Raw genomic sequence first — 21,999 nt, forward strand, 5'->3', positions numbered from 1 at the left:
CCTGCCCTTGTCCTTCAAGGAAGCAACCCTGGCAAAAAAGTTCGCCTTGAAGACCAGAAGTCAGATCACAAAGCGAAAACGAATGTCACTTATCAAAGAAAAGAAAGCGGCACAAACACTTAGTGCCATTTTGTTTGCCTTCATCATTACCTGGACCCCATATAACATCATGGTTCTGGCAAACACATTTTGCAGCTGTATCCCCAAAACTTTCTGGAACTTGGGGTACTGGCTTTGCTACATCAATAGTACAGTGAACCCCATGTGCTATGCACTGTGTAACAAAACATTCAGAAACACTTTCAAGATGCTACTGCTGTGCCAGTGTGACAAACGGAAACGACGCAAACAGCAGTATCAGCAGAGGCAGTCCGTCATTTTTCATAAGCGGATCCCCAGGGAGGCTTCATAGAATAGTATTTTTTAAACAATTGAAAAAAATAATGAAGCGGGAATGGGATGGAATGGGATGGGACAGGATGGGATAGGATGGGACAGGATGGCATGGGACAGGACGGGATGGGACGGGATGGGATAAAAAGGGAAGGGATGGGATGGGATGGGATGGGATAAGATGAGGTGGGGTGGGAGGGTAGTTCCAGCGTGCTTATTTAAACATTTAAGCATCAAGACGTGAAAGCAGCTGCCAGGCTTATGTATCCTTTTAATAAATCCAGTTTAATATAAAAATCAATTCTGCATTCAGCAAAAACTAACAAACTTCAACATTTTTACTGAGGAATGAAAGACTTAATAAAGTTTTCCTACAAATTTGCAAAGAAGCTGTATAGCAATTATAAACCCATTACTGATCTGCCCAGCTTTTTGATTATAGTCAACTCTGGGATCTCAGGTAAGAACATCTAGCTAGCCCAACTCTTCTGTTTCCAAGGAATCCAACAACTTACAATTCAAGTCACATACAGATGTGGCAAACTAGCGAAACAGGATTATGAAATTATTTGAGACACTGTATAGGTTGCAAAATTGCTTCTTGTTGTCCAGGTAGAGTTTCCTGTCTACTTCTCTTCTGGTGTATTGTTAATTGTACCCCTGATTCCTGATTGCCGAGTATCTGTGTCTGCAGCTCATGTTATATATATGTGTGTGAGTGTGTATGTATGTATAGCATACATTCACACCTCTACAATACACACATACCAGGAAAGAGGTAATCTGTCGGTTTAGGTTTTACAGGGCCCTCCATCACAGTTACATGTGAGTGAAATAAAAAAACAAGCAAACGAAAAAAAAGAATAAAACAGAAAGTCGTATTATAAATATATATATATAATTTGCTGCCTGAAATTCAAATTTATCTTTGAAACCAAAACGTGGTGTCCGCATTTCAAATGGAGAGAACTGAACCCTGTGAACCTAATGGTCTATAGAGTTTTGTAATGGGGCACATGCCCAGTAAAACCTTAATCTTGAGCCCAGTATCTCTCCCCAGAGTGATCACATCTCTTTAAAAGATACAAAGGTGAAAGGAATTGAAGGCTACATTCAGGGCAGAATATGAAGTTATCTTTGCAGGTTGTAGGATGGTTGGAGCCCACATCTGGGTCGCACAGTGCTGCTGCTCAAAGGGACCTGCTCAGGAATGAGGCAGGTGCAGCTGGTAGCAGGAGCCCTGTTTTGTGGTTGGGCAGCTTTGCTGCTGTCAGAGCACACACAGATGCTGCAACACCTTGTCCTGAGTTGCACCGTGTGGATGCACCACCATTCTCAGAGCCAGCTGAGATCCAATGCACAGTACCTGTACGGCTTCCAGTGAAAGTTCAAGTTGTAATTTTCTGTCTGAAGTTGGTGGAGCCCCCCTACTCACACTGTCTGCCCAGGTGATCTTCAGATGCAGAAGACTTGTGTGAAAGAAATGCTTTGGTTTTGCACATGAAGGATGCTCGCTAAAAAGTGTTTCTTTTCCAGAACCTGTTTTAAAAATCATCAGGGGAAGTGCACCTAAGTCCATTTAATGCCAGGTTATTTGGTGTTGTGAAAAACATGATATTGCCAATTTGTAACCTGGCAATTTTTGATAAAGAAAATTTTACAAGGGCTTTAATATTTATAGCTTAGACATGACCAGTACTTCCTGGTATTTGTGATGTGGTCTGCACCACATGATTTATAAAAGTCAGAGATCCCCTGGGGAAAGAATTGTACTTTAAACTATTGTTCTAAATTTGATTTAGTTACATGTTGAAAGATAATTTTGTATTCTCCTTTGAACTGACCAAAACTTTTTTTATTGCTTAGACTCTTATTTTGCTGAAAATAAAACAAAACAAATACCTTCTTTTACAAAGGGACATCAGTGTTGTGAACACAGAACTGATGTTAAAGCTGCTTCTGTATTCAGTGTGAGATGGTGTTTACAGATGAATTTGACAACAGTGGAAATATATTAAATGGTGTCTGTGTATCTGAACTATTTAATTTTGTGTTATGTTCATATGAAGATATATTTATACATACTTCACCAAATGTTTTATTTAATGTTGATAAATATTGCTCTTCAATCTTCAGCTGTAGTGTCCTTTTAAAGTGATTCATTAAGGTCTGCTTGAGAAATGAATAGAGTATACCTATCTCTCTTGTCACTAAAACAAATACTCTTGACATACAAACCTTTCTTTTATATGAGTTGTTTAAAATGTTTACCTAAAGGTTATCTTGTAAATGATATTGCAAGTCTACTGCAAGTACAAGTTTAGTATAAAACACAAGAAAAAGTTAAAGCTTCATCTATAAGTCACAAGCGCGTTTTGAGCTAAAGATACCCAGAAATGGTTTACCAGTTTGGTAGCCACATACAACCAAAGTCTTACCAGGCACCCATGTTGCAAAGACAATTAATGACTTTTATTTATAGAAAGAATCATATATTTGAGATATATTCATTACTCAAGTTGACCTAACTAATGTTTTGACATTTAAATATATATCTATATCTATATATATTGCCATATTATTATCTTCTGATATCTAGAGTAGTGCTGTGCCCCTAACACACAAAATGTGAGAGCATGTAAGGAAGCCAGAGTTCATCAGAGGGTTTTATGGTATATTAGTATTGATTTTACAATGGGAAACTAGTATTTTTAATGAAGTTAAGCTTCCTTGAAAGCAGCTGTCACCACTGTTTACATAATAGGAAGAGTTAAACCCTTGGATTGTTTTAACAGAGAAATAAACGACGTGTCTTTTGATGTGTGAACAGGCTTTAAAATGTTATTTACAGGCATCTTAAAATGTGTATGTATACACATTGTAGCATAGATCAATTTAGTTATTATTTATTTAATGGAATATGCATTATAAAATATTAAGAATTTGGCTGTGTTACCAATGCAGTGGGGATCAAACTAGTTTGTATTTTATGTTTATGTGTTTGCTTTAAACTCATGCACATACAAAAATTTTAGCTATATGCACAAGTGGATATATTATTTAGGAACACAGGCGCACATGATAGGTGGCAGAAGAAGAGCAAGGTGAGACCAAAAAGTACAATCTGACACAGCACTACTTTTAAGAAGTACAAATGATGTAATATTTCATCTGCTTCAAGAAAAGCTAAGTCAGAAACATGATAGAAAACATCATTCTGAGGGCAGACAAACAGCTCAGTCCCATTAACACCCCTCACATGGAGACCTGGCTTTTAAGAGACCAGGCACCATCCCCATTAATGGCAATAATACAAGATTAGACTCCATATGAAGAGGATCAAAAAATCAGAAGTGGTGGGCAGACAGGACCCATTGAGTTGTTGTAGGATAGACCCCAATCACTGTCAGCCTCCGAACAGCTCTAAGACAACAAAATACCTTATAATATGTACTTGGCTTTCTCAGTATAAAATTGTTACAGAAGTTCATAACTTCTGTATCAGTATACGCTGTGAGAAATGTCTGATCCAAAGACCATGGGACAGGTGTCATGGTGCATGAAGCACTTTGTCCTATCCCAGCATATCACGCTTCCTATGAATGTAAACTGCAGATCAGTGTGTTCTAAAGCTATACAAATATAGGAAAGGCCTGAGCAGTTCCCAGGATCTAAACCTGTAGATCTATAGATCCTGAACAATAAATGACCTAAAGGAATCTGACAGTTTTGTGAAGATACCCAGACAGATGTTCTGAGACAGTTGGTGACCTTTCTCAATTATATACAACTTCTTTTATGTTGTTGTTTATTATATTTCTTTACTTCTGCAAGAATATTCTAAAAAGTCTTGGCTCATTATCAACCTCATATATATAAGAACTGAATGCTTCTTGTATATACAAGAATGAGAAGTCCCAACGTACACTCATTTTGCCTTGATGCAAACATCAAGGCAAAAGGAATATTTTTTTTTTCCTGATCAGCAGCATCAGTAATTTTGAACATATGGTTATCATCATGCTACCATGTATATGGTAAGGATAGTCATAGGGTACCATGCTAAGCTGTTTATAAACTGCATTTCACTTGCCCCCTTGGCCATCTGACTATTTATGCATCCCTATTCAAATTTATGTTTGAGATTCCAAACCCTCATTCTTCTCCAAATGGCTCCCAGATACTTTTCATAAAATGTGTTTTACAAGCTTGTCTTGGTATGGGGCTTTTTCTTTCCATTCAAAATACTCCTGTGCAAAGTTAGACTGTCAGAAGGCACATTGCTAGCTGCAGTAGTTCTAGTGTTGAAGTCTGATACTTTCTTTTCTAAAGATGTATAAGATTTATCAAAAAGAACTGGAGCGGGTTTCACATATTCCAGGTACTTACTGGCAGAAATAGTCTGTACCACAAGTTGTCTGTTCACCAGGCCTGACCTTCGCTGGGGCTTCTGGGGATGACCTGACCCTAAGGATGTTCTGCCAAGCCTCCACTAGCTTGAAGTTCAACCAGTTCATGAATCAATACATATTTTAATGCATTTGAAAATTTCTGAAAACATACATATTTATCGTGTTAACTGAATAGTCTTTGACTCATATTCCACCTAGTCCCACAGGTGGAATTGTGCAAGCTTAAAAACCTTGTTTGCCTGGTAGGACTGAGAAATGCACAGCATATCCAGATCATTCACCCTTTTCTGTCCCTTCTCACAACTTGCTTCCAGCTTCTTTTATTTTTCTATTTTATATATTCCTTTCATCTTTTATGTATTTCCCCAAGCAAATACCACTGCATTTGCTTCTGGTAGCAGGTCAAAGGGATATATATTTGCAGATTGCTTCTTGTTAACCCAAAGGATATGTCTGGTGGAGCAGACATGTTCATAATGATGGCTGCCTTTTCTGTTTCCTACACTGGATTCCCATGATACCCAAGCACTTCTATTTGGAAGCCTAGCTAAAGCATGTGTCACATTCAGATTTTCATAGAACTAGAAACCTTATATAGTTAGGATTTCCTTCCTTGGGCATAGGTCATTGGCAGGTTCTGCACTTTTCTACTTCTACTTTTAGGGGATGCCAGACAGATTTTGGGGAAAATACCAATTCGTAATTTCTGATACTTGGGCATTTTTGTACTTCAGTTTTTAAAGTAAGGAGGTGGGGTAGCTTATCCAGTCGTGCTATTTGTTGGAAACGAGTTGAGCATGAATAGGTGTGTTTGGAACTATACACTATGTTCATTCCATTTCATACACTGTGGCACCAGAGTTGGCTGGGCTTGACCATCCCAGTATTTGAGGTCAGTGACAGGTCTTCACAGTCTTAATTGGCAAACTCATTAGCTGTGCTATAGCGGCATTCAGGACTTTGACTGCTTTTCACTACCTGCATTGTGCATTAAAAATATAACATAGATTGTAATTTTTTTATTTCCCCCCCCAAGAGAGGTTGCTGTAGTTATTTCCAGATATCTTCCTAGACATGCTTGAGGATATTTTGCTTAATTTTAAATACTAAGATGGCTTGGAGGAATTTCAGTTAGCCCTGACAGAGATTGTTTAATGGAAGGAGTACACGTGACACTGGGAAACATTAAGTGCTACTTACTTCATGGCTTATTCCAACATGTATCATGTAGCATGCATATTATACCTATACCTATGCATTCTGTATATCTGAGAAGGATAACATGTATGACATAGTACTGTGCATGTACATATGCAGGGATGCACACACATCTAGAGCAATCTGTACAGGTGTATATAAAGGCTTCTGCTGAAATTATCAGCCATGGTAGACATTGCCTTTGATGCCTCATCGGTTGTAACTGACAGCGGAAATGTGTTTATGTCTTCTTGGCTTAGCTGCAAGAAAACTCTCCACATCTTTCCTCACATCTTTTCCAATTGCATTGTCTTTATTTCCGAATTTGGTGTTTTCAGTTCATTGTGCTGGCTCTTCTGACATTACCCTAAATTTAGAAATGCATGAACAGATTTCATTTATTGAGCTATTGCATTAATACTGCACTAGGTTTAACTCCATTAGCTTAACCAAAATCCTCCCATTTGAAAGGAGAGGAAAAAATTAATCATCCTCTCTCACCCCATCCTATTGCTCTGCCCTTCTTGTTGCATGGAATGATTGATACTTTCCATGTGCCAGTCCCACAGGTGGAATTGTGCAAGCTTAAAAACCTTGTTTGCCTGGTAGGACTGAGAAATGCACAGCATATCCAGATCATTCACCCTTTTCTGGTTTTGTATAAACAATAAAAACCTCGCTGAGTTTAACTGCGATGTATGATGCTGGCCTCAGGGAAGGTCTTCCAAAAATGGTGATAAAAACATTCAGCTCAACTGTGGTGAGGAGAGCTAGCTTTTTTCCAAGCTAGTGAAGCTATACAATTTATTTAACTTGGCAGAAAGTGTGGAAAATACCCAAGACATTTAAAGTTTTGTAGATTTGAACATCCGCCTTGCATAAGGGTGAATACACACGTGTAAACAGTGCCAAAAAAAGTTCAGCGTATGAATGACTCTATCAGCTGAAAGCATGCATCACCATCACTACTCTGTTGGCAAAAGAGCCTGACACCCCACACAGGCCTCTAAAGAGATCCTTCCTGCAGCAGTCTAGGACCAAATAACTAGGCGTTAATAGGAAGGCAGGATTAGTCTGTCTGTGTGCATACGCATTTTCCAGGAATCTGATGGGAAATTCTTACTCTCTCCAGGACAAAGGTTACTTAGTGCAGTATCTGGAATGATGGAATGCTTGAAATGCTCTGGTAATTGTTACTTGACCATGGCTAATAATCAGAAAAGCACAAGAACTTACTATACAGAGAGAAATCTATTTTTCAAGTCATTCATAGAGGCATAAGTTAATTTACTTAAAATATTCATAAGATCTGAAAACTTTAACACTATCATGGAAATAAAGCCTCTGGGCAAGAATCTGATTCCTTATGTGGCTTTGAAATATCCAGTCCTCTTGAGACTATTTTTCTTCTGGATTGAAATCTTTGGGTAACAAAGCAACTGTAGTCACTCCTCAAATACTAACTAGTCTACAGATGTCAGAGGGATAAGGAAATGGTCTTCATTAATTTCTGCTTAATGAATCCACTTTAAGAATTATTATCATTGTGGCATAGACCAGTTAACACTATGAGAGTAAAAGATGTAACCCATTTCCTTTGAGCCCTGCCCTGAACTCTGAGTTTTGCAGATAATTCATAAGAAACAGACCTGTGCAGTATTTCCTGATGCTCAGTACTTTTCTCCACTCATTACTTTTATTTTTCATATGGGTTCAGTCCCATCCTGCTGAATACACGTATTCAATCCACTGCATACGCATATTCAATGCTCTACCTAATCAATACCCTCTACCATCAATAAAGAAGTATGCCATTTTTTAGCACTTGCAAACTTACACAAAATTAGATGTGGCTGGAGTTAAGCAGCATTTTTCTTCCAGTGGTATGAATTTTTCTGATTCACGAATACATCCCATTTAGTCACCTCATATCTTCATTTACACTGTTTATTTTACAAGTGAAAATAGGACAAAACCTTTCCACTGTTCAGGTATCTCTGAGTAAATATTTGGTTTCTTTACTTAAAACAAGTGTGGTTTTTTGACCATAGGCTAATCTGAACAAAAGCTTCTGTGTATAAGGACAGAACAGGCGCTATCTCCTGCTCTGCCCATACATTTCACTGCATATGATCGAGGGTCCTTTCACACTTGTTTTCAAAGTAGTATAGCTACATTAAGTAGAGCAGTTATTGGTACTGAGGAGACTTAAGCTCATGTGTTTTGCCTCCTGCTGTGAAACAGGAATTACCAGTATGAAGAACTAGCACACCGATGAATGCAAGAGAAACTTCATCTGGTAGGCGCTTGTGCCTTTTTTGTACTGTGTGCAATACAGATTGACTGACATCATCAGAGATGAAGTATCAAGTAAGACCAGAGATTCACAGCTGCTCTCAGAAGCAAGCTGCATAGGCAAGGATCATTGAAATCCATATTCTCAGTGCACAAAAGTGTGTTTTCAAACATTAAAGTTCAAAAAAAAGCATGAATTACCACACATTGCTTTCTGAAAGAACTAAAAAATGCTAAATATAATGTGAATTTTGATGGCTGTAAGCTGTAGGCGTTGGAAGGAGTGAAGGAGACATAATGGCTTTGACATGCATGATCCCTGGATTTCTGGAGGTGTCCCCTCACCCAGTTGCCTTTCACCCCAGTTCTTCCTGACCGGCAGTCACGGGACACTGCCTGGGGTGAAGCTGGAAGTGAGCTCCCGCCCCTTCCACCCACTGGGGGAAGGGTGCGGACCGCACCAGGCCAGGCAAGTTGTTACAAGAAAGAGTCATAAGCTTCCTGCTTCTGTTTGGAGATAGCGGGCATTTTTGTGATAGAACTAGAGATAACATTACAGGAATCTGGTGAACATACTTCATGTGTTTCCTGATATGTTTTTCTGTTCCTATTACTTGAAAGCTTTCTGTTCTTCTGATTATGGAGCAAAACAAGTTCCAGGGACAATATCTGAATATATGCTTTTAAGGCTTGAATATATTAAATAAATTGACATGCTCCTTGTTCATTCTGATTTTGAAGCATATGGGGAAATTACACATGGTAATTACGCAGCTCAGCAATCTCTTTCATAAAAAGGAATTTGTAATTTTACTCCTTATCACTTTCTTCAGCCAAAACCAGCGGAGCTGAACTTACTGTAAACTGGTGAAATAACTAGGAAGCATCAGAAGGGAGACCCCCACCTTCTGCTACATGAAAAGGCAATGCCTGAGCATTCACCCAAAGTCTGGAATATATTGATCTAGACGTAGCCATCCACTCAGATACTGTACAAAATATTAGGATCCTTTAAATTGTTGGACAAGTTGCTCTTTTTTTATTAACAGCTGCCTTGCTGCATAGCAATCCTTCTGCTGACTAATTAAATTCTCTGTTTCAGTAAATTCTTAGAAAGAATAATGGCTCCTAGCTTATATTGACAGCCATTTGCAAAACACTACCGTGGAACAATAGAGGTCTATAATGACAGACAGCAATTCTTTTTCTCAGTAGCAATGTCTTAGAGGAACCTTCCCTTTTGCAGCTAACAAAAACAAGAGTAAGAGAAAATGCACTGCGACAGACTCAAATGCTTTTTGTAGGCATTCCCTGTTCTGCCATGACCACCAGCACCGCAGTTCTGGGGGCAGAGGGTGGATGGATGCATGCTGGTAGAAAAATGAACGCACTGGCCCAGGTCAGGTGTCCTACGAGTGCTCACATTTCTCCTTGCATGGGTAGCAGCCCAAAATGTGCTGTCAAAACTTGGCTCCCACTGAACTATCACAGTGGAACATTGTGCTCTTAAGAGATTTTCTCCTGCCAAGATGCTTTAACATCTTTTCTTTTTTATAACCCTCTACACAAACCTAATCAGGTGGCACCCTCCCGTGTGGAACTTTCCTTGCAGATATATTATTGTAATCTACAAATGACTTTTACCCTGTATGCCCCTGATAACAATTGCATTAATATAAGCTGATAAACTCATTTCTTCAGTTGCTGCTCTTAGAGTGGCTTGCTAGTTAAGATAAAAAGTAAATTATGTGATATACAAGTCATATCTGATTTTACAATAATACACTGTGTGCCAAGCAGTTGGTGAGGTAAGGTTTACATAACCACTAGATGCTGCTTGAACTTTTGAGATGTATTTCCATGTTCTTTTTTCGTCTCTGAACCCAGCACAGAGGCAGAACACAGAACAAGCAATTAAGAAAAATGTAATTGTTTTGATTAAAGTAATTTGCAGTTGGAAGCTGCAAGAGGGATAAACAATCTAGATAAAGCTTCATCAGGCAGATCCTTTCCTTTGGGGAAACTGACATTCCCCTCAGTCTGGGAGGACTCTCTTTAGATGCAGATCTGTAGGAGGAAATTTTGACTCCATTCATATGTTTCAATATTCTTTGGCTGCTCTTAATTCACCTAACGACACAGTCAGTTGCTCGGTGAAGTTGCTCTGAGCTCTCTTAGCAGCAGCGAACGCCAGCCTTTTCTGGGGGCTGATCCACGCCCAGCTCTGGCTAATGGGAAGACTCCCTCTGTGCTTCTGAAACACAAGTTTTAACCCAGACGGGCAGGAGGTGGCCAGGACTCTGCTCCACGGCATGGAGCTGCGCTACGCGGTCTCCCATCTTCATCCCAGACCTCCCCCTGCATGGCCCACACCCTCCACTCCCCAGGCATGACCCTGCAAAGAATTTCTGTGGAAGAACATAGATGGAGCACAGTGGCCACACATAGAATCATAGAACCAGAGAATGGTTTGGGTTGGAAAGGACCTTAAGATCATTTAGTTCCAACTCCCCCTGCCATGGGCAGGGACACCTCCCACCAGACCAGGTTGCTCAAGGCCCACATCTCCTTACAGTTCCCTTCCTCCTTCCTGCTGTCCAGTGACAGCATAGTCACACAACAAAGGCAGCTTCTAAAATCCTTCCCAGCTTCATTGTGAACTGCATTGGCCTTTATTCCGAATAGCATTAGAGAAAAATGGAAATGAGGAATTGCTTATCACTGGCCTGTTTATGAACTCTTTCTTTCTTATTTTAATGATGTTCATATAAAATTTACTTCTTTGGAGGAGAGATTGCAGATTACTGGTGCAGCATTGTGGTAGATATTTTATCATATTCAGAAAAGAGAAAATTCAGTTGCACAAATGAACATCATGGATTTCATTTTCCTTTCTTACTAAATTCATCACAGTTTAAGACTCACCTCTGGCTGCACGAGCGTCTTCCTGCATTTTTGACAATTTTGACAATTGAGGAATTTTCTTACATTTGCCAGTTTGTTCAGATTTCTTCTTTTACCCGTTTCCTCACTAATGGTTTCTGAATTATCGAGCCTTTGCCTTTTTGCTGGTGCACAGAGGTTGTTTTGCACCAGCTTTAAATTAACTACTCAGTCTAAAGTATCTGGAGCCATCCAGCTGCAGCATGAATCTCCTTTACCTTACTTTGGTTTACAGTTTGAATTAGACCCTCTGCATTCTCCATTATCACACGCTCACAGACGATGTTTTGTCCAGTGCTTTTAATATTCATAAAATTTAATAAAATAATCAAGTGCTTATAATTAAGGTGTTAGAAATACCAATCCGTAATCCATCCTGTTACTTGAAAGTACCATATCAAATATATTTTCCTATTAGTTGTGGAAGCAAATATCTCAGTGCCTAGCCATGACTAGCTACATAGCCTATTATGAGGTCTAATACAAAACAGATATTCTTCAAATATTCCATTAAATAATGTGACCTAATTCATCCTGGCTGAACAGACTTGGTTTAGCTCAATCTTGCTGTTAAGCCTTCTTCAAAATTCTCATTAGCATCAATGGAAATTCTAGCAAGAGCAGATAAATCAGTCTCTCTTTATAGGACAGATAAATAATGCTTTGGTTTTGTATTTCTAGTTAATAAATGCAATCAAATTACTTAAAATATGAACACTCAAAGCCTGTTCTGTGCCCTCAGGGAACCCCTTTTACTATCCCAGTGCAGTAAAGCTGCATACAGCAGGATATATTCCACTAATACAGTCAAAAATATATGGGTGTGTAAGACCAAACAGCTTAAAAAAAAATCATACTGTAAATGATGTGATTGAGTGAAATTGTATGTATATTTTTCAATTCTTTGGAATAGTTGATGTTTTAACTTATTTCAAGAGTTTAGGTTGAAATCTATTCATATTTGGAAATTTTGTACAACCTTGTTAAATACTACGTCACTGTAATTTATTTTTGTTGTCTTATATTGACACATGCTCATTTATATATGAAGTGTACTGTTTATCAATTGCTTCTAAGGCAGCAATAAAAACATGAAAGTTGTTCTCATTGTCCTGTCACAGCTGTCATTTATATCCAATATATTTTTCTTTACTTTATTTGAATACTTTTAATTCTGTCCCTTACTGAAACAGCCTACTTAGTCTTTAACTGTATGTCTGCCAGTGCTCAGTCAGTACATGGGCTATTCTCGCCTGTGCAGCTACAAGAATTTGGGGATATATTGTGCAGAAGCCCTAGGAAGAGATTACCACTTCAGTGCATCCCCTCAAGAGGACTTTAGAAATCGAACAAAAGGGAACAAAAAGTCCAAACTCCATGTAAAGTGAGGGGCACGCAGACCTCTTAGAGAGTGAATAGAAGTTACAGTGTACCCTAGAAAATCAGTCCCACGGTTGAGATTTGATTCAGTAAAGTAGCTCTTCTCCAATTTCCCTTCATCTTGAAAGAAACCTTTCAAACCTTCCTCCACAAGCACAAAATGGGGGTGTAGGGGGGGCCGAAGTACTTTTCCTCTCCTTGTGCACAACAGGATGTACCTGCAAATCCCTGGCCATATGGAGTGATTGCACACGTCCAGCTTTTCCTGCAGCTGTACCAGAGGGCAAATGTGTTTTCCATACGACAAGGAGCGCTTCTTGCTATGAAATGCAATCATCTATGGACTTCTAAGTATCATATCTACAGGCATTGTAAAACAAGCAATGGGCATAACTGGACCTCCAGTGATTCAATTTCTTTTCCTCCTTGCTGATCTGAGGAACATAAACGTAAAGTTAACATTGATAGCAAAGGGAGCTAGAAACCATAAATTTTGCTTTACACAATGATCTCTGCAGTAAAACACTAGAGGAAATACACAAAATACTAAAAAACAAAGGGAAGACCATGGACATTGACTACACACAATATAAAAGGAAAATGAATGTATATTGTGAAGTGAGTTTGTTTGCTTTGTATAGTTTCTACAAAGGTGGACTATTTTCTTGCTCTATGTCCTTTGATACCTGCTTGTGTTATGAGACTTTCTTTTTGATCACTATCAAATTTCACCCATTCATCCTCCTTCCTTTCATTCCAGGATGAAACAGGTTTATTGTCACCCCTTCAGGACTGAATGTGAACTGTGGATCCCAGAATAGCTCAAGCAGATTGAGCACAGCTGGATGCAGCAAGCGGCTGAGGGTGCCACTCCTCCAACCCCAGCTGGCTTAGCTACACTGAGCTGCTTGTGCCAGGCTCGGGTGGGAGATGAGAGGCAACATGCACTAGCAGTTACTGCTGGTCACCTGAAAGCAATAACTCTCCACCCAGATTAGGAATGCCTTCTCAGCTGGTATAAGCTAACCAATTTACACTGTAAGAGAGAAAAGAAAAGGAGTTGGGGAGAGGAGGTGGATACAGTTAGCAGAAACATCAGCTGAGTGGTGGGGGTTGCTGCTGGTCATGGTTTTTGGTGAGTCTGGAATCCTCTTACAGCAGCTTGTGAGGCTGAAATGGGCTGGGAGGTTTGCTTGGTCCAAATGTGCAGTGTAGTCTTACCTGAGGCCTGATTATTGGGATGCTAGCAGTGAAAGCCCTAGGACTTGAGAATCATTGGTGCTGCATTTAAGCGTTGGTTGCTTCAAGTAAGGCTTAGACAGTGATGACTTCAGATTAAAATTCTGGATTAAAGTTTTAAAGATGCTTTTAGGCAATTTTAATGTAACCTTGGATTAGGACTAAAGCAAACTTGTAATGCAGCTACTTTGAAACAGTATGGTCTGGCTCCAGTTTGGAAGCTCTAGTATGAAGTTATAAAAATGATTTGTTCCTAATTCTCTGTACACCCCCAACCTTAATGCTAAGGACTCTGTGCTGCACTGACTATAAGTACAATTTGTGCTGCTCTATCAAATAAAACAAAAAGCTATCCCCATGACTTGTAACCAGAACAATGCCTGCCACTTTGGCAGCTAAATACATCTGTCTGATGCAAGAAGATGTAAAAGCACAAATCTTTTTCTCCAGTCAGCAAGCTGTTTCCTGAGAGGCTTTCAAAATGGAAATTTACTTCTGCTTCATTGTACAAATATCCATATACTGTGATTTTCAGCATTTCTGTCAGCCAGTTGATAGACCCTTCACAGGTTTTTGGGTGTGCTACTTAGTGCAAACTAGATGTGGATTCCACACATCTGAACCTCCTCTTTAAGCCATTTATTCTTCCTTGAAGTAAGTCAGTGGGGAAATGTGGGAAGTTGTTGGCTTATTGGAAATATTTCCCAGCATTTTTTGTGTTTCTCCCATTTGGTTGGGGTCAAAGAAACAGTAACGCAGCTCCTAATGCTGCTGAAACAAAATGTGAGGGTATATTACTCAATTTGTTCCTCAAAGCTTCTACCCACTTTCTTGCTGTTACTTCAGCAGGGATTTGCATATCACTTAATTATGCAGACCTGTGGCTCTGAAATACGATGGAGAAGTATCTTGTTGCAGCTACAATGTGTGGCTATTTGGCAGACCTTTATGTGGCTTAAATTAAAACATGCCTATCTTGGACGAAAAAAAAAGATGGGATTTTTCTCTCTGAAATGTCCATTGAAGATATGGAGTAAGAGCAGCATCAAAGTTTCCAATTAATACAAAGCAATAAAAAAAACCCAACATTAGGTGCTTCTTGCAGTTTCAAGAATGTATCATCCTGGTTGTACCCAGCCTGGAAGATAATTACCTTAAAGCTGGCAGTTCTACACAAAACAAACCAGGAAGGACCTTGCGCAGAATGAATGTGCCTTGCGTTTGGGTTATTTTAACAGATAAGAGAAGAGTTGCAAGAGTCCCTTGGATTTATTATGTTATCACCAGATTTTAGGAATGAGGAAATATTTGTCTCTCACCTCTCCTGTAACAATAAGAGGCTACAGACATCATGGAAGCAGTACTTTTTTTTTTTTTACACTGTATGTGCCAGGCTGTGAAGATTGTGAAGTTCTTTAACAAATACCTTTTCCTCTTGACGTACATGAGGACTGAGGGCAGGAGAGGAGCCCCTGGACACAAATCTGACCTATGCACTCAAAAAATGGTACACTAACCATAGCAGTGTTCCCTGTAGAAGCTTAGCAGTGGGAAGACGAGCCAAAATGAGAAGTGAATATAACTGTTAACAAGAAAGATCTGCTGAGAGCAGAGAAGGCAGAGAAAGATGATGTGGAGCAGCTACGGGTTTATGCATAGTTATGGTTTTATTATGGATATTCATAATAATTGTGGATATATAATATATAAATGTGGCTGAGCACACAGCCTGGTTTTTGAAGCTGTGCACTTTTTGACAATGTCTTCCCCTCTGAGATTAAACATCAGTATTTTGTTGCAATTGAGGGCAGAGATGAAAGAAGAAAGGACTGTGTGTGGAAGAAAATAATCAGGGATTTCCACATATTTTAAGAATTAGCATCAGATTCAGCAGCTGTTCTTTGACTTGATGTGTAATGAAACTAAGTTGTCCTAATTGTCAAGTTCAAGTCTGATATCTCACTCTCCTGAATAGGGATATAGTTTGCTTGAGTGATTTGCAACAGTAATAGCACATGTAGAATATCTAGCCCTTCCCCAATATGTTGTTTATAGGAAAATGAGGATGACTAGAGGATAGATGGTTAGGTCATATGGAATATCTGCAAGAGTGAGAACTATTACATTGTAATAAAAACAAATTGCAAAGATGGTTGTGAAAATATATGAAGCATACATAGAGATTGGCCTAGCACTGTCGCAGAAAACAAAAGAGAATAATATCTTGCCATCAATTTTGTGAACTTTCTTATTTTCTATTTGAGCGGTTTGAATCCTCTATCTGTCAACAAAGGGCATAGTTGCCCTTGTCAATGCGTTTTCCAGAGTAGACCAAAAAATAAAGGAGCTTCAAACCCCATCAGACAGCTACTCCTTCCTCTCCTGCAGAGAACAGGTCCTCATTCATAGGCCAGCTGCTGCTGAATAATGCCTAGAAAACCACCCAGGCTCAGTGACCAGGGCTAAAACAGTTAACTACCAATTAACAGTTACTGGTAGTTAAGATCAGAGGACTTGGAGTTACCTGGCTGCCAGATCATATAATCTGCATGTGATCAATTTCTTCAAGAATTCCTTCATATTGCAGTTGTTCACTATTTTAACAGAACAATTAAAAATAAAAATAGTTAAAAATAAAAAAAGGCTTCCTTTTTTGTAGCTATTGTAGCTATTACACAACAGGCCTATAATGGCTGTAGAACGGAGAAAACAATGCATTAGACAAATTATGGTCAAGTTAAATTTGCTATCAGTTCATCTACTATTTTTGTGAAGTGGCAGAAACCAGATAAAAGTCTCTTATAAGCTTGGAATGTCATGAGTGTACTTGCTTGTGGTTTAACTTCTGGGGGACCCATAATACCAGAGTCAAGAATTAACCAACAGAGAAGGTAAGTAATCAATTGTTCAGGACAATCTTTAGGATTGCAGCAAGGGTTTTGGAGTTCCAGCTCATACCGAAGAGAGCATCAGTACGAATGAGTGTTAGTAGTATTGATTTCCTGTGTTACCAATGAGTCAAGCTTTAAGATCACTGAATCAAACAGCTTAGCTGGCAGTACAGAAGGTGCTGTTTGGGATCATGACGTAGCCTTTGATTCCACTGAATGAGCATCAGTTAATTCCAACTAAAATCTTCTAGGATGTTCAAAGCACTGAGAATGTGATATTCAGTAATGCCTTATGTATTTGCTGATGAAAGTAGAAGGTATTTTACACTTGAGAGGAATTGAGGTGGTTGTTGCAGAATGACTCATCTAATGTGGACATCGAATAGTGGCCCTCATGAAAGAAGCTGTTTATCTCAATTGACTAAAATTGTCATCTCAACAGCTAGCTCCGATTAATATCCTCTGCAGATATTTCAAGTTAAAAGTCAGATTCATCCTGCTGTCTGCTGCAGAGGGGAAAAATCACTGCATACACAACCTAGGAGCATTTTCCCATCAGTGTGTGTGTTCTTAGATTGCAGCTGTTGATAAAGGGGCTGGAGCATGTCCTGTATGAAGACAGGCTGAGAAAGTTGGGGCTGTTCAGCCTGGAGAAGAGAAGCTGCATGGAGACCTCACAGCAGCCTTCCAGTATTTGAAGGGGGCCTACAAGGATGCTGGGGGGGACTCTTCATCAGGCACTGTAGTGGTAGGACAAGGGGTAATGGGTTCAAACTTAAACAGGGGAAGTTTAGATTAGATCTAAGGAAGAAGTTCTTTACAGTGAGAGCGGTGAGGCACTGGAACAGGCTGCCCAAAGAAGTGGTAAATGCTCCATCCCTGGCAGTGTTCAAGGCCAGGTTGGACAGGGCCTTGGCTACATGTTCTAGGGTGAGGCATCCCTGCCCGTAGCAGGGGGGTTGGAACTAGATGAACTTAAGGCCCTTTCCAACCCTAATCATTCTATGATATGCCATAGACAGAAAGAAGCCTGGTGCTCTTTCTAGGCAGGTCAGTGGATGCTTGATGGCTTCATTAAGGTATTGGCATGCTCAAGCAAATCCCTGAGCCTTGCTGATGGCATACTGGCTTTCAAATGGGACCTTGCTCACATCTAGCCAGCTTGGTTAGAAAAAGTGAAGGTAGGTCATTCAGCTGTGGTGCACCGTGCACACCTTTACGCAGCAGTGGATGGGGAAGTGGGGGGGGGGGAGGAGCGCAAACTTTTTCTTTATTAGGGAAAGAAACAAGGTCAGTTGTGGGACATGAGGATTCGTAATTTCAAATGCATGAGTGAAGGCGAGTTAATGCTTGTTAATGCTGGGTCTCTTCTCTACTACACCAACAGTGCTTAAATATCCACTGTCATTTTCAGAAATATACTGGACCAGTTTTCAAGTGAGGAGCAGATCCATCTCGTCTGGGCTATGATCTCATGGGATCCTCCAAATTGCTAGGGTTATAACTCTGTTTAATCTTGTACAGGGCTATGTTTATACCACTGAGAATAATATAAGAGATTCTGACCAAAATGTTTAACAATTTCACTTAACATATATTCCAGACCCGTTTTTTTTCTCACAGTGCCTTGAAACTCGGATCACTGCTTCTGAAGTAAAACCACATGAAACTTGCTAATATATCTGCATAACATAAAATAGAAATATACTAAATATCTATGTTTTCATTTAATTTATGTATTTGTCTACTAGTAGTGACTGTCATAATCTATAAATTCAAGAGCTACATAGAGATCTTGTGGGGGAAAAAAAGAATAAATTAAATGCTTGAACTATTCAACTTAAAACTGTTGGAAGGAATTGTCTGCTTGAGTTCTAACATCTTAATAAAGAGACTGGTTCGTTAAAATATTTACTTTTGGCCTTCTTTTAAGAAACTACTGGTGGAAGTCATTGAAAGCATGAATGTGTTTCTTAAGCAAAGATATTTTTTACTATTACTAATGTATTCTCAACAGCAATTTTACTAATGGGTTAAATGGCAATATCAGTAATTGCTGTATAAGGGTGTTTCCTCTTTAAAACACTTGTAAATAGCTCAAGTTTAAAATCATCCACTATGCCAAGTGTTCCCTGGCAGGAACGCTTTGAAGTGTACATGCACCTTGCGTTTGCTAGGCCTGGGCCGTGTGCTCCCCTGTTGTGTTGCTTACATGGACCTGTTGGAGCGAGCCCAAAGGAGGTCACGAAGATGCTTTGAGGGCTGGAGCACCTCTGCTATGCAGGCAGCCTGAGAGAGTTGGGCTTGTTTGGCCTGGAAAAGAGAAGGTGCCAGGGAAACCTTAGAGCAGCTCCAGTGCCTAAAGGGGCTGACAAGAATTCTGGAGAGAGACTTCAGGCAAGGGCATGTCAGGACAGAAGAAGGGGGAATAGATTTAAACTGACAGAGGGGAGGTTTAGGTTAGATATTAGGAAAAAATTCTTTACTGTGAGGGTGCTGAGGCACTGGCACAGGTTGCACAGAGAAGCTGTGGCTGCCCCATCCCTGGCAGCGTTCAAGGCCAGGCTGGATGGGGCTTTGAGCAACCTGGTCTCGTGGAAGGTGTCCCTGCAAATGCCAGGGGGTTGGAACTGGATGAGCTTTAAGGTCCCTTCCAGCCCATGATTCTATGATTTACATATATTTTACTAGAAACTCCCCTGACACATTCAGCATCCTCAAGTTAGGAGAAACTCCTGCATTCAAGCTTAAATTACCATTTTAATTGTTTTGCGTACATGAAAGTTGAGCATAGAATTGTACAAGTTTACAAACTTTGTTTTCAATTACACCAGTGGGATACGAACCTGAACATATCCAAAGTTCAGGCCATGCTAAGGTCTGGGTCTTTGGTATGAGACTAATTGTAAGATGGTGATAAGGTTAATTACAACAGAGTAAACTGACCTAGTAAGAGAAACCAGATCCTTCAATCCTGTAAGCATACAGATCAGGTAATTGCTGACACAGTAGTTCTTGTGCGTGGTGTGGCAGTGGGCTATGTAGACTCTAAGACTGTTCCAGTTTAATGGATGCCATCTCACAGAAGTGAAGCAGCTTGTCCAGAGTCCTAAACCAAGGAGGTGCTGTTGCCCTGCCTGCCAGGTCAGTGAGAACCCAATGAGGCACATGCTGTGGCTCTTTGGGGGTTACACAATAGCCCTTTTGTGAAGGAAGAAATAAGAGAGCCTGGCTCTGGCTGGGGACAAATGTGCAGAGATGAGGAGGTTTCTATGACAAGAAATATACCTAGCAAAACTATCTTGGGGTTCCTGCTATTAAAATCACTGAGCAGGGGTATAGCTTTTTGTACCAAGAAGTCTGTAGTGAATAGCTGTAGGGAAACCCCAGAAGAAAAATAGGAAATAAAAGGGCATAGATCTGGAGAAATACAGATCTGGGTAGCTGCGCAAATGGAGAAAGCAGTGCTCAGTATTCTGGGCTTCTGTGCTTGGAGGATAGTGTGGTCTCAGTAGCTTTGAGCTTATAAGAGAAAAGATAGCAAGGGTAAACATATATTGATTGTGACAGGGAAGGTGAAAGACTGCCTTTAAAAAGATCTAGGTCTTGGACTCTTGCGTATACCACAAGGCAAGAGTTTGTAGGTTGCCCAGAACATCAAAAAATCACAGATTGGTTGGAATTAGTCTGTAGTAGTGAGCTCAGAAAGGCTATTATCAGATCAGCACAGCCTTTACCCAAACTTACACATTGCTTTTAGCAATTCCATCCTTTCCATAAATGCTATTTTCAGTTTTACAATGTTTAGTTATAATGCATTCTTTGGGTTTAGGTATTGTGGGCTTCTCAGTGCTAATATTACTACAGCATTTTTCTGTTTTGGTTTTCTTCTGACTGACAGAGCTGCAAAGTAAAAACTAAAAGAAAAATATTGTATTCCATTTTTAATTATATTTGGAAAATTATTTTAATGCAAATATGTATATGTATTTTTTGTGCACGATGACTCAAAAGCCAGTGGTGATATTTAGTGCATATCTCTGTCTATTAAGGCTAGGTGCTCCAACTCAGAGCATTAGCCACCTCATTACACACGCATTAAACGAACAGGTTTTGGTAACAGGCAACGTCACACACCCTCTCTGATAAATGGCATGTGTCTTGGGAAAAGTCCTGTCAAATGAGGGAAAGGTATGGCAGATGTCCAGGAGCTGCTCTGTGAGCAGCCTGGTGGCAGTGATTAAAACTCTGACAAATTGTATTAGCAAGTAGTTTTGCTATTGCTAGAAAGAAATGAAATCTTTCAGAGTCAGACACCTATGACAATATCCAGAGCAACACTGTTTATATGTGCCCAGGCAGAGGAGCTGTTTTATTTCCAAAAGGAAGAAATCTGCACAAACCTCGTGGAAGTCACAGTTTGACCTTGCAGAAACACTGCTGTGCAGTGGTGTAAGCAGGCTGCCTCTGAATGTTTTGGGGGAAGAATGGTACCAAGTGAAAGCAAGCTGTGCAATTTGCACACCCTACTTCTAGCTATGCCTATGCACTGCAGTGAAGGTATCTGTTTATTGACAATGCAACTGAGATGAGAATTTGGCTGTGGGAATCGAGTGGAGACCCCTGTAAGCAGCCATAGGCAAAGGATGGTGCAACAAGGACAATGTGTTGAGTTTCTCATGAACTCCCAACAGTTATGAGTGAGGTGATGGGACTGCCTGGATTGTAGGACAAGGTTTGATGCCTTATGTAAACTTAAATAAAAAATACGATTCTTGTCAATCTATAGCTGTACTAGCTTTATAGAACTCGGTAGTGAGAGAATTAAAAATCTGTGCTATTTCTTTTCAGGCCCTGAGGCTAGAAGAGTTGGCTCAAAGCAGAAGCACGTACTGGTGAGCACAATTATTCCCAGATTATGTTTAGAAACATGTCATTTTAATTCTACTCCTGAAGCTGAATCTTTCCACATATAATGGAGTTACAGCACAGACTCTGTCCCCACTGTCTGGACTTCTTGCGTGAAAGAAATCTTTTGCTACCTGCATCTTGAAATATTTGATCTTTGTGGATTAAGGAATTTCAGCCCTTTCTGCGTGAAAGAAGTACCAGATTTCTGGGGGAGATTTCCCTTCACAGGGCAGTGAGGAGAGATGCTGATTCATGATATATTTCAGGGTGTCAGTGCTGTTTATTATGCCAGCAGTGTCCAGCTGTGAGCTCAGTTGTTGACTAGACAGACTCAGTAT

General features: G+C 39.9%; 1 long non-coding RNA gene across 1 annotated transcript in view; it reads left to right on the forward strand.

Annotated features, from left to right (window-relative positions):
• The window catches only part of LOC115613895, a 273,874-nt gene extending 252,210 nt beyond the window's left edge, over positions 1–21,664 (forward strand). Inside the window, exon 4 of the long non-coding RNA XR_003993560.1 lies at positions 21,602–21,664. This is a non-coding gene — a long non-coding RNA (uncharacterized LOC115613895). The remainder of the gene's footprint in view (positions 1–21,601) is intronic.
• Positions 21,665–21,999: the final 335 nt, after the last annotated feature.

The sequence above is a fragment of the Strigops habroptila genome, chromosome 10 (genome assembly GCF_004027225.2).
Source record: "Strigops habroptila isolate Jane chromosome 10, bStrHab1.2.pri, whole genome shotgun sequence".
Lineage (NCBI taxonomy): Eukaryota > Metazoa > Chordata > Aves > Psittaciformes > Psittacidae > Strigops > Strigops habroptila.